Genomic DNA, 13,062 nt, shown 5'->3' on the forward strand with positions numbered 1-13,062 from the left:
TTGAGCGAGCTAGCATGGTTAATAATGTTAGCTTAGCAAGCCGGCTGCAGAAACGCTGCAGCTTGCTATTGAAAGCACAATTATTATTATTACGATGTACATGTTACATCGTGAGATGTATTGTCCGTGACCACATTACATATTATACTCTTACAAAATGTGTGTGCTATGCAGAGAATGATAATAATCAAAACAACGCGTTGCTGGAAAAGCAAGCTTCCCAGGCTCCACGCACCGGTTACCGGCTTTGTTCAGTTATTTGAGTTAGCAGCCGCCAGTTAGCATCATCCGGCTAGCATACAACACAAGACTATGTGAAGACAACGCACGTCGCTGCTCACTGGGGCCGGGCTGCAAGTTGCATCCATTTGATGGTAGTGGGTTATTAAGCAGTGGGTAACGGGTTACTGGTGACCTGTACAAGGCCAGGCTGTGGACACTGTATTTCATCCCCGCACAGTTCTACGACTAGCTGCTAATTAACGTTAGGGATGATGGATTTTAAGGTGGAGAGACGACAATCAAAGGGTCATGTTATCAGGACTGCCCTGTACTTGTCTTTGACAGGCATGCTGCCAGTGCCAGGCCCACTGTCGGCTCTCGAAATGACAGCCGGGTTGTGAACTTGTGCGGTAACTAGCTGGCTTTCATGATCATCCTCCTGACAGCAGGGGATGTTTTTGTATTTGTAGCAGATTAAAACTGTGAATTGCATTTATTCTGGTCATGGGCATTTCAGTGTTTCTGTCTGTCTTTTGGAGAATCCTGAAGACGACTTTGTTTTATTGCAAAGATAAAGGTTTGTCTTGGCTTTTGATTAGGCTCATTGATATGTATTTCAAATTGACATTTATTTACCCATGATGTACAATTGTACATACTAGCAGGTGGATCATAATACATGTCCATATAGACGGACAGTCCACAAATCATTTGACTTTTGCTGTATTGAAGTCCCCATAGTTATGTCACCCCCCTGTTTTATTTACAGCATGGTGGCAGTGGTGTGAGTCAGAGGATTAGGTTGACTTCCTGTGTCTGCTGGTGGCAGGGAGGTGCGTTTCAGAAATACAACAGCTTCTGTGGTTAACTTGGTGTGTCTAATTCTAAAATGCTCTGCCACCCAGAGTAAGAGGCACCTTGTAATACCCGTGTTAGCTCTGGTCCATAGCCTTACTGCTCTTGCTGCCGTTGACGGCATTACAGCTATGTACAAGAGTTACTGGCATATAGATGGGGAGTAGATGGTGCAGGGATCATCATTTGTCTCTATATAATATGCCAAATATTTAATATATATATATACATTAATTTCAATACGCATTAAGCACATTACATGCTGAATGGTAGATATTTTCTGTATTTTCTACATGTATCTGTGTCCTCTTTTGACTCATAGCATATAAAATGAAACTGGTGAAATTGTTTGGCCTACTTTGTTTACCAACATCCAGGGGCGGATCTAGGATTTTTCTAGCTTAGACAGATTTCCTTCATGATTTTTAAATTGAATAGCCTATTAGTACTTACTGAGAGATGCGTCCATAATTGCCTAGTATGCCCAGCTAATCAACATTTCACTTCATTGCTGTTGGAAGTGACATTCAAACTATTCTTTTTCATCGTACAGTGGTCTCCCTCCTCAATAGAGCTCCGAAGTCTGACGTCACTTTCAGTAGAGGTCGTCAATCTCCAGGTTCATGTATTTGTTTATTTGCATTGAGATCCCCAAACGGCGATTTTAGGTCGCTTCATATAAGAACTGTGTTTGAAAAATAAACCGACCACCTCGGCGTTTCTGTCAGGGGAGTGGCTGTGCGTCGTTAATGATGTCCATTCATATTTGATACAGCCAGTTTCTAGAGAAAATGGAATTAATGTGACCGCAAAAGCCTTGAAACTACATATGAATGCAATGTCGCTGAGCATATACGTCACGCCCAGCTGTCAACATATTGCGTTCCTGAGATTCCTCGTTGACGTAAGCTCAGCTGGTGGTGACTCGACTCGTACTAACCACGATACATTATATATCAATAAAATAAAAATAAACGTAATTAACGTTCAGTTTCTGTTGTGCGACGGGCTGCGGGAAGAAGCAGCCTACCCGGAAATGTAGTCTCTGGGTTGTTTGGCTCGTTTCTAACGCTTATTTTGTTACTCTTTGGGTATATTTGTACATTTCCACCTTCAGTCGATGCTTCATATCCATATGAGTGAAAAGGCCGGGGTGATCGGTTTATTTTTCAAACACAGTTCTTATATGAGGCGATCTAAAATCCCCCTATGGAGAGTACAATGCTTATAAAAACATACATGAACCTTTGAGCTCACTGCCCTCTACTGGTAGTAGAGGGCAGTGACGTCAGGACTTCGGTGCTCTATTGTTTTTTGCGTTGGATTTTTAACCCCTTGGGAACCTTACACTACGTTTTAATAGCGGGCGAACTGCGGTGACTGGGCGATAAAAATCTCCTATTGGGGGTTCGTGCTGTCATTACTATGTCCTCGTATAGGTGCCAGGTGGTATGGTTCCGCGTGGAGCAACACATGAATTTGATTGGCTATTGCCGGACAATGTCGTCCAAAGATTTATTGAACGACGTACCTCTGCCCTCTTTTCGACTATTGCCTCTTCGCCAGTAGTTGCTGGGTCCCATAGACAAATTACGCACTTCCGGAAAATATGCCAGGCTGTAGCCCGCTGTTAGGACTTTCCACTTTTTTGTGTGAGAGGTTGCTGCTGCTGGACAGTTTTATGTTGTGAATGTGCATTGAATGCATGTAGCGCGGTTATCTCTTCTGAGCTTCAGCTTCAGAGTTGGCAGTTATTTATTTATTATTTATTTATTTTTTACCGTTGGCATTTACCAAACGTGAATTCTAAATCTAACTTGTCACAGAACAGAGATGGAGACACACTGGTCCACTTAATGCTTTCATAGAAGGTGTAAACAGACACTAGCCCCTTTCGGAACCCTACGTTAAAGTTTCTGACATTTTGATGACTTTAGACGTAGGGTTCCTTCCCGTCGACTTCAAGCGACGTGCTCATTTCAATATGCAGGCTGACTTACCCTCTCCGACGCGTGTCTGCGCTGTGGGTGTGATGCTGACATATTCCAAAAGAAGCATATAAGAGCTATAGGAGACAACGGAGACAACCGAACCCCCCGCGAACGGCGCAGAAGCCGTTAAGTATTTTGTTAGACCGTTTTGGCAGCTCTGAAATTCTCTCTTGACTTCCTTATTGACATCCCATTGTCCCGCCTCCAGCACCGTGGCTGGCTACCTGCGACAGAGGCAGGAACGCGCAGATAGCCAGTTCCGGCGCTGGAGGCGGGACAATGGGATGTCAATAAGGAAGTCAAGAGAGAATTTCAGAGCTGCCAAAACGGTCTAACAAAGATTAAAAATACTTAACGGCTTCTGAGCCGTTCGCGGAGGGTTCAGAGGGTTCCGTTGTCTCCTATAGCTCCTATATTCTTCTTTTGGAATATGTCGGCATCACACCCACAGCGCAGACACGTGTCGGAGAGGGTAAGTCAGCCTGCATATTGAAATGAGCACGTCGCTTGAAGTCGACGGGAAGGAACCCTACGTCTAAAGTCATCAAAATGTCAGAAACTTTAACGTAGGGTTCCGAAAGGGGCTAAACAGACACCTGCTTTGACACGAGGGGGTAATTTAGTTCTATCCTACAGAACTGGAGTAGTGAGCGTCTAGGATCACTTGGCTCATCACTGGCGCAATGGTGAGGGTTGCACAGTAAATTATCAATTGGTGATTTGGGCGGTTTACGTCAATTTAACTCTCAGTTTAATTTGTTAAATGTGTGCATCCCAAGTGACTACTTACCGGAAAAACAAATGACAATAATATTAACAGGGGGGCACTTTAGGGGCCAATCAGACAATCTGATTTCAGCAGAGGCCAATGCTCCAGTGACATTTGACATTGTCTATCTACACCCAGTCCCATTGAATAGACATAACCTATCGGGGTGTAATATTGCACGGTATAATCAGGGAATCTTAATAAAAACATACACATTTCAAGTCTGGTCCATCAATGTAATGAATATAACTTTAAAATCATATCACTCAGCAGAAATCCCAATGCACCATGACATTTTTTCGTGTGATGTTCCTGTTCAGTCTGTAATAAATCGCCCACATCACATCGCAGCACGTCTGCCCTCTGATGTCAGGAGTGGGTCTGTGGGAGCATGTTATGCTCTGTCTGGCCTGTGGTCCCAAAGGACGGTATTTCCCACTGGGTATGTCCCCGTACTGCGTTTGAATATTTGTGCGGGGTCCATGCATGTTGAGATTGAGATGTGCAATCCAGGGCTGAGAGATGATCATGAGGGGAGGGTGGGATCATAGAAGGAGGAGGTGGGGGGCAGTTTGTTTCTGCTCCTGGTTGCCAGAGAAACAACCAGCGCATGCGGCTGCCGCTGCCCTCCCCAGACAATGGCAGCGCTGCTTAGCATTCAGAGCGAGGGGCCAAGGCGGTGCTTCCCACCATCTGCCAACAAAGGGCCCAGGTCAGCCAGCCTTGCCTCGGTGTGTTCTCTCTCTCCCTCCCTTCACCCAACTCTCCCTCCCTACTCTGCTAGCTGGTGAACTGTAGCCCCCCGACCCCCACATACACTTATCTTAACGCTATTGCTGATAACTTGTACTGTGCAACAAAGCACTGTACAATACGTTATTGTACAGTGCTTTGTGCCTTTTAATTTCATCATGGATAGTCCAATTCCTTCTGTCTACATGGCTCAATTTATTTACTTACTACTTTGTCCTCATTTGGCTTCCTGTAAAAAAAAAAAGAAACATGACAATGCAGTCTAATAATGAAAAGTGAGGTGGGAGTAAAGTGTATCCTATGAACCGTGCAATCCATCGCTTTCATTATGCAGCCAGTATTTGCATTGACTTGGGAGTTGTGACTAGCGATTAGGTAACCTATGTACCCAGCTGGTGGGTCACAGAAACGCCAACCCATATTCTGGGACAGGTGCATGCGGCCAACATGTTGAGATGTTCCCAGGAGCACCGCATACTGTGGCACGTTATAAATAAACTGCTGAGTTGTTCTGAGCCAGCATTCAGAACAGCCGTGTGTGTGTGTGTGTGTGTGTGTGTGTGTGTGTGTGTGTGTGTGTGTGTGTGTGTGTGTGTGTGTGTGTGTGTGTGTGTGTGTGTGTGTGTGTGTGTGTGTGTGTGTGTGTGTGTGTGTGTGTGTGTGTGTGTGTGTGTGTGTGTGTGTGTGTGTGTGTGTGTGTGTGTGTGGCTGGCACCAGCAGCACTCTAAACCAGTGTGCTCAGACAGTTGTGTCAGGGACCCCGATTTGGGTCAACAGATGTTCTAAAATAAAGGAGCAACATTGTGTTGTTTAAGTATTGTTCTTATGACTTAAGGGCAGATCAGATTCTGTCTTGTTTTCGTTGTTGAAATATTAAGTTAATGCCGTTTACGTTCTGTATTTAAATGTTGATGGCGATGCCTCACTGAAAAAAAAGAAAGAAGAGGCTTATGGGGCTGTAAAATAGCTCTATTCTCAGTCTGCTCAAAGATCTGGTTAATAAGAGGGTTGAATCCCCTGGCCTACCACCTATTGTCTGGACTGTGGTGAAAGAGCAGTCTCAGCACCAGCAGGCAGTCAGAGCTTTGTGAGCCCTCTGTTCATCCATTGGTGTGTGCGCCTGGATATGTGCACAAGTCTGAAGTGCTTTATGTGTGCATGCATGCCTGCCTGCCTGGTTGTAATGTGCATGTCGTGTTTGTAGTAAGTATACGAGTGACTGGTGGGCCAGCAGAGAAGCAGGAGGGTTTGTGTCAGTCTACACACCATCTGGGCTGTCTCCACTCACTTCCTGAGACTCTACTCTGAATCTGGCACGCTGATAATCCCAGGTATCCCACACTGAGGGTAGAAGCTGGACCACTGCCAAAAGCCAGATAGGAGGTCCTCTAGTATAGGCCCATACAAATGGATATCTCGTGTCTCTTAGTGCTGCTGTAACCTTGCACAGCAGTTGGCCTTGTGAGATCACAGAACCATCTGAGGGCAGATTAGGGGGTGATCACAAAGTGATGCATTACAGGCCCTAATGCTTAGAAAACACCTTGAGAAAACAGCATGGTGCACTGGGGGGGAGGAGTAGAAAGCCTGGTCGCCCATGGTACATAGGTTGGTCATGGGAGTTATAAGGACGTTAGTGTTTTAAGAGTGGAGGAGAGAGGCTTGTGGTTAGACTAATTCCTTGAGGTACGAAGGAGAGTTGCCGTGGGTGCCCTGATGAGTTAACCGGGGTATCTTGTATTTGGATCCGGGAAGAGACGGGAAGGATGGGTGTGATGTGTTTGTTTTTACGCACTCTCATCAGGACCCTAGTAGTGAGGTTCTGGATATACTGGAGCTTTTGAAGGCTCCTGCTAGGGATCCGGATGAGAAATGCGTTGCAGGAGAGTAGACCAACCTGGAGAAGACGAAAGCTTTAAGGCCTATTCATACTCCAGTTTTAGGTGATAAGGTGACCACCGAAACGGTGGTTGGTAAACAGAGAAATGTGTTTGGGTGAGCAGTGATTCGCTTACCACCGCGGCTCAGAGAATTATACCTCACTGTAAAACATCTTCTCTGAATTGTGATATTGTTTGTTAAAATTAGTGTTAAATAGCTCTATATCAAGTGCACCTTAAACAGAAATGTATACTTTATATTTAACCCCTCCCGTTCATTTACAGTGGGTGATATGCAGTTCCTTCCCTCTGTTCTTGCCACTGGTATCCCCTTTCGTGTTACTCCCTGTCCCTTGCTTTCTCTCTTACTTACACACTCAGCACTTAAGTGGCTTTACAGTAAGCTATGAGGCCAGAGCAGAGCAGCACAAAGCTTTCCTTCCCCTTGTGGCCATAAGGGAGGCTTACAGGTTACCTTCAGGTCAATGGACAGAGGTTTGGAGTGGACATGCCATGGCTACTTTATGGTCACCGCATAGAATCAGGGATGACTTGTATGCTCTAAATATAACTAGATAAAGTGCCCCTCAGGGCAGGGCAGGTTGTGGCCTCCTGGTGGCGCTATAATAGGCCAATGTGAAAAGGGTGCCATTTCTTTTTACGCCTTGGATGGCAATTGGATGATTTGAGGCATTTTGTTCCAAAAATGTGTTTTGCAAAAATCCACCTGTATGGCGCTATAACAGGTCAATGTGAAAAGGGTGGGATATATTCGTCAGCCTAGTAGGAAAGTCTGTGAAAGATTTCACGTAAATTGCATGCTGCGTTCATGATTTGAGGCTTTTTGTTCCAAACGGGTCAATCCTGCAAACTTTGAAAGCCAATGTTAGCAAATTAGGATGGAATATGAAATATCGCACAGATCCGTATTGAACACATGATTATAGAGATGGTGTGTAACGATTTGCGGGATTTTGGGACAGAATCTGGAGGAGTAATATTAAAAAATGTGTTTTTCAAAAGTCGGCCTCCTGGTGGCGCTATAATAGGCTGTTGTGGAAATTTGGGGCAGAGGTTCATCGTTGGCATCCAGGGAGTGTGCGTGCAAAATTTGGCACCGACTGGGTTAACGGTGCCGGAGATTAGCTGTACACAGACGGACGGACACACAGACACACACACACACACGGACGGAGTGCAAAACATACTCTCTCCCCATGTCTTCGGCCTGGTGGAGACAATAAGGCATTGGTTCTCAGGTGGTTGAATGGGATGTTAAATATTCCCTTTACCCATTAAAAGTAAAATCATTTCTGATATGATATTGTATTCATATTGAAATGTTCAAATTATTGATTAAAACATGCATTGAATTAAATGTATTGCATATTCCTAGTTAGGTTATACAAAGTTTCCTTATCTAAATTGTCTGTGACCTTTGAGAGTAAAGGCCTATTCATAGTCCAGTTTTCGGTGAAGAGGTGACCACCGAAAACTATAACATGACGTTGCGTGGCACGCCGTGGTGGTCACCACTCAACAACACATCTCTCTGTTTTTACGAACTACCGTTTCGGTGGTCACCGCTTCACCGAAAACTGGACTATGAATAGGCCTTAACTCATGGCCCACTTTTCCATCACTATCTGCTTGGCAGTTGGACCACTGCTCGAGAGGGATTCCCCACATCTTACCCAATTTCAGAGATTGGCTGAGAGAGAGACTGAGGTCTCTGAGGTCTAGTTGTACTCATAATTACTTGCAAAGTTTATGTAGTTATTTTGTCAGACAACTGAAACAAAATCAGTCTTAACTAACTTTGACTTATTTCTGCTGTAGGGTAGCATAGGGCCGCAATCACACCCAGACTCTGTTTTGGGTAGTTTTCTTCAGCTGGGCCCAGTTGTCTTTGCCTCAGTCTCGACTGTCACCTGATGTTCAGGATGTGTCTTGTGCATCTGTTAACAAAGGTCTGGAGTCTGACTTTGTTGGTGGTAATATTGGTCACTCTCCATTGTCTCCATGTTTCTGATCCATAGAGAACTGACTTGACGTTGGTGTTGAATATTCTGATTTTATTTGGGAGGAACAGTGCCTTTGCGTTCCAGATGGGTCGCAGTGAAAGCCTTGTTGATTCTGCTTTTGATGTCATCGTCTGATCCACCATCTTTTCTAAGTATGCTCCTGAGATGTGTGACGTGGTCAGTCTCTTTAATGTTTAATCTCCCTGTAGTTGAAGTGGGAGTTCCTGTTTGTTGTTTAGCCTCATCGCTTTCACAATCGTAACTAAACTAAGTCTTTATTATTATTATTTTTTTAAGATATTGTTTTTGCGGCTTACGCCTTTTATTGGTTTTTGAAGGGACAGACAGTAGGCTGACAGGAAACGGGAGAGAGATGGGGGAAGACATGCAGTAAAGGCCGTGTCGGGCTCGGGAGTCGAACCCGCGGCACACTGCGACTGGATTACCAGTCGGGTGCCCAGACAGTTACGCCACCGCCTGGGCTAAGTCTTTATTCTTGAAAGGTTTATTAACAAGGGACAGTTATTTAATCCCATTCTTTCTAGTAAGCATTCTGCAAAGGGATAATACAATGATTATGGTTGCAGTATGGATGTTTCCACACACTAAAGGTCTTTGCAGACTGGATGTGTTTTTGCAAGTTAGCAAATTAGAAGTGGATGGAAGGTAACCTAATCCATTACAATCTGTATAGCCTAAATGTTTACCCTAGTGAACATTTACTGACACTTTGAAAGGGAGAGAAGAGGCTGTGTTGTGCAACCGCCTCAAGGCTTGTTGTGATATCTCCTGATCCCACATAACACAGGAGTTTCCAGGGTTAAGCAGAGATACCCTCTCTAATCTCTGTGTAGCACTGCTAGTAGTGAAATGTTCTTTGACGTGCCGCCACAGTGGTGCAGTTGCTGATTTGAACTTGGCTGATCGCTAACTGTAAAGGGCCGTACCCGCCCACCAACAATAACGCAACGATAACTGTGAATGGCCGTACTACACGAAAATGACTAACGATAATATGAGCATCAACACGGATGAACGATAACGTTCTGTAAACGGTGGCACCAAGCATACACTGACAAATGACAATATAAGGATTTATTGGCTGGTATTCCTGCCCGAGTGCCTGTGCATTTGACCAATGCAATACATGGATAATCAGGACCATATATTAACTTCAATGATTGAGTCTCTCAGAAAAGTAATTTTAAATAATTGATTTGAGTGAGTTGGAATGGTTTTTAAAATGACATATATATATAGTCATGGTTCTTGTTCTTGTTGTCGACACTTGACAGCCCTTGTACCCACGGGTACAATGTGATTGATGGTATTTTAGTGGCTGCTGAGGGAAAATGTTCCATTAAACCATTGCTCTCAAACTTTAATGCAAGCCATTCCAAATATTTCCATAGTGGTAATAAATACACAAAGGACAAAGTACAACGTGAAATATCAGGTTGATCCCAATCACTAGTATTGATCATATGCAGTGCAGACCGTGTCCATCTTGCCAGCAAGGTGGTAACTAGGTGCAATTTCCCATTGACAGCCCATTCATCCAAACAGAAAAGTCCTGTTTTCTGATTGTATTAAACAACATCAAACCCACCAACACCACAAGCTTTTCATACAGCTGTAATGTTGGTGAGTTTGACATTGCTTAATACAATCAGACCTTTCTAATTGTATGACTGGCTGTCAATGGGGAAATTGCACCTAGTTACCACCTTGCTGGCAAGATGGACGCGGTCTGCATATCGTCAATTGCAAACAGATGCTGTTAGGAATCAAACCAGTGACAATGTCTCCTTAAAAAATAAATAAATGATTATCCTAGCGGGAGCTTAATGAAGAATCTAGTGAGACTGACAATATATCCTTATGAACAAGAGATGATTGTCCAGTGTCCCTACGCATCCGTCCAGCTCAGATATTTGGCATCTTTCTGCAATATTTTGGTCCAGCCAGGGATCCCCAGCCCTCGCCCACCCCCAATTGTTTTCACTTCTTTGTCATGTCTATTGTATCAGTCACTCAGCCAGGGTCAAATGTGAAGCCGTCACCAGTGGCCTCCTTTTATCCAGTGTCAAAGGGTTGGCTTTGTCTACATGATTCCTTGGCAAACACAACATCTAGGTTATACACAAAAAACCTTTTTAAGTGAATTGTGTAGATCTGAAGAGGTTTTCTTTTTGCCGAATGTGTCACAGATGTCAATTCGAATGCAGATATTAAGTTTCACCGCCAGGATTAATTAATCTATTTATCGTGCATTGCCAAGGTCTTTTCCCTTTCAACCCTTATTTTGAAGAGCCAAATATCCGTAACCGGATGTTACGATGACGTAATGCTGTGGTTTCTTGACCGGTTGTCTCGCTCGAAAAAACTAGACGGCGAGCATCACAGCACGTGCTGTCGGCCGTTGAAAGTAGCACATAGAGTGCAAGTGGATGCGCATCTTCAAAATGTCACTGTCACACTTTACACTGGGATGCTATCGATGCGATCCGATCAAAACATGGATTAAAGAATATAAAGCCTAGAAAACGTAGGCTACGCTGTTGGCGGGTTGCCAGACAAAAAATAATCTACGCTTTCTACGCTTCTGGCGGGCTCCGGGTTAAAAGTTAGAAACCTTTATCTCATTTGCGCTAGTTTGATGTGGTTTTAACTTTTAGCTGGCAATGTAGGTAATGTTATAACTTAATGTTACATTAGATTATTAATCTAAAATAAGTGCGTAGCATCAGGTGTAATGCTGTTCCGCCTCAGTCAGACACTGTGTTTTCCATTGCTCTAGCAGCTAATATGTTGCATCTCCACTTAAGCAGTTGGGTGTTCAGTGCCTTGCTCAAGGGCACTTCATCTGTGTTGAGGGAGGGGCATGTGTCACATTTTATGCAGAGCTGTATCATTACAATAACACCATGGGTAGTCGGGGAAAAGCTTATGGTATCAATACTGAGTTTGCTTGAATCTGAGGATAACTTAAGTGTGTGTGTGTGTCCATCTCTTCTCTGGTTGTTCACATGGTGCTACAACATAGTGAGGTTTTAATTTGGTACGGTTTAGTTTTCTGGCAGGCTAACCTCAACATAACTATGAGCAAAGGACCTCTGGCAATAAACCCCCTGGAATGTGTGGTCACTGCCAGCATTCAGGAATTCATCACAGTTTTTGGTCATTGCCAGCAGAAAAAAAAAGATCTTCGATTCTTTGAGAGACGCATACATGTATTTGGAGGCGTGGCTGAGTCAGCGCAGGTATCGTCAATGAGTTTGTGCATGTGTACAGTGATAGATTTTTCTGTCTGGCACAATTATTTTAAGAAGCGGAGATGGGGTATCCAAATGTATTTTTCAAGCTCCTATCCTGAGTCACCTAAAAATAACTAAATCCACAGAAGAAGCACCTTTTGTTTGCACCTCCAATACATTTGTGATGATGATTCCCTGACCCTATATTCACATGTACTAGCCTAGGGTGTGATGTCATTGTAGCTAAAACGAAAAAAAAGATGGATGGATAGGTACCTACCGTTATTGATCCTGCCAGAGACGGTGAAAAGTTTGTATATATATACAATTATGTTTTTTTTAAGTTACCAATTCCTCAAGATTCTTTTTTCTTCTTATGTAAGAAAAATAAAAGTGTGACATCTGTAGTGGGAGAGAATACTACACTCCCTTAAAGAGCTTAAAGAGCAAGGCTTCCACCTGTTGATTGCCTGTCAAGATGACCTATTCTTACCCAAGACTCATGTTTGACCATGTCCACTGACCACTGACCACACCTCAAATGTATTTGTGTTTCTTCATTGTGTATAAGAGAGACTCATTTCTACAGCTAGGGAGGCTTGCATCCGTGCAGTCTCCCTGGGCTGGTACAGACCACTCTTGTAATAAACGTGACGTTGTTTCAGTCCACTCTTCCCTCGATTATTTCTTAAAGTCTCTGTTATGAGTATTAATAATCCACCACACATCTCTCTGGGTAACTGGGTCAGGCACTGTTGTGATAGCCTCGGACACCCAGACGTTTTTATTTCCAGGGAGGAAAAGAAAAGTCTGGGAACGAGTCAATTCGGCATAGAGTAGCGCAAACGTCGATCACTCTCTGCTGATTTCTGATCGTCTGCACCTTTTGTTAAATTGACGCACACACACACACACTCCTCTAGAGGTCTCAGTCGCTCTAATTAATTAGTCATGTCGCGCAGCTGCGTCTAGATTCTCCCGGTGGATCCTGCCGGGAGCTGCCTATGCCATAGAATGCATAGGTGGACCCCAGGCTACTGTTGTGATGACTGTTAATGAGGCCACAGGAATAAATGAAAACCAAAACTGTTTTTGTTACTCTGAAGTGGAACCCATTCTTTTATATTCCGACAGAACATTTTGACAAGTTGTTTTAAGTGGAAACACTTGTCACTTTACCAGTCAGTTACCCTTTTCATGTGCCCTAAATCCTAAAAATGACACAAGAATGTGTGCAATGGTCATACATAATGCGCCTAATGCCCTATCGACCTTCAAACACTTTCAACTGAATATTATGCATTTGTTTC

At 43.8% G+C, this 13,062-nt stretch overlaps 1 protein-coding gene across 8 annotated transcripts in view; it reads left to right on the forward strand.

The window, feature by feature from the left end:
• eif4g3a (eukaryotic translation initiation factor 4 gamma, 3a) overlaps positions 1-13,062 on the forward strand; it is a 90,503-nt gene that overhangs the window by 1,377 nt on the left and 76,064 nt on the right. The gene's annotated exons all lie outside the window — the stretch shown is intronic.

Source organism: Electrona antarctica (assembly GCF_951216825.1).
Source record: "Electrona antarctica genome assembly, chromosome: 9".
Classification (NCBI taxonomy): domain Eukaryota; kingdom Metazoa; phylum Chordata; class Actinopteri; order Myctophiformes; family Myctophidae; genus Electrona; species Electrona antarctica.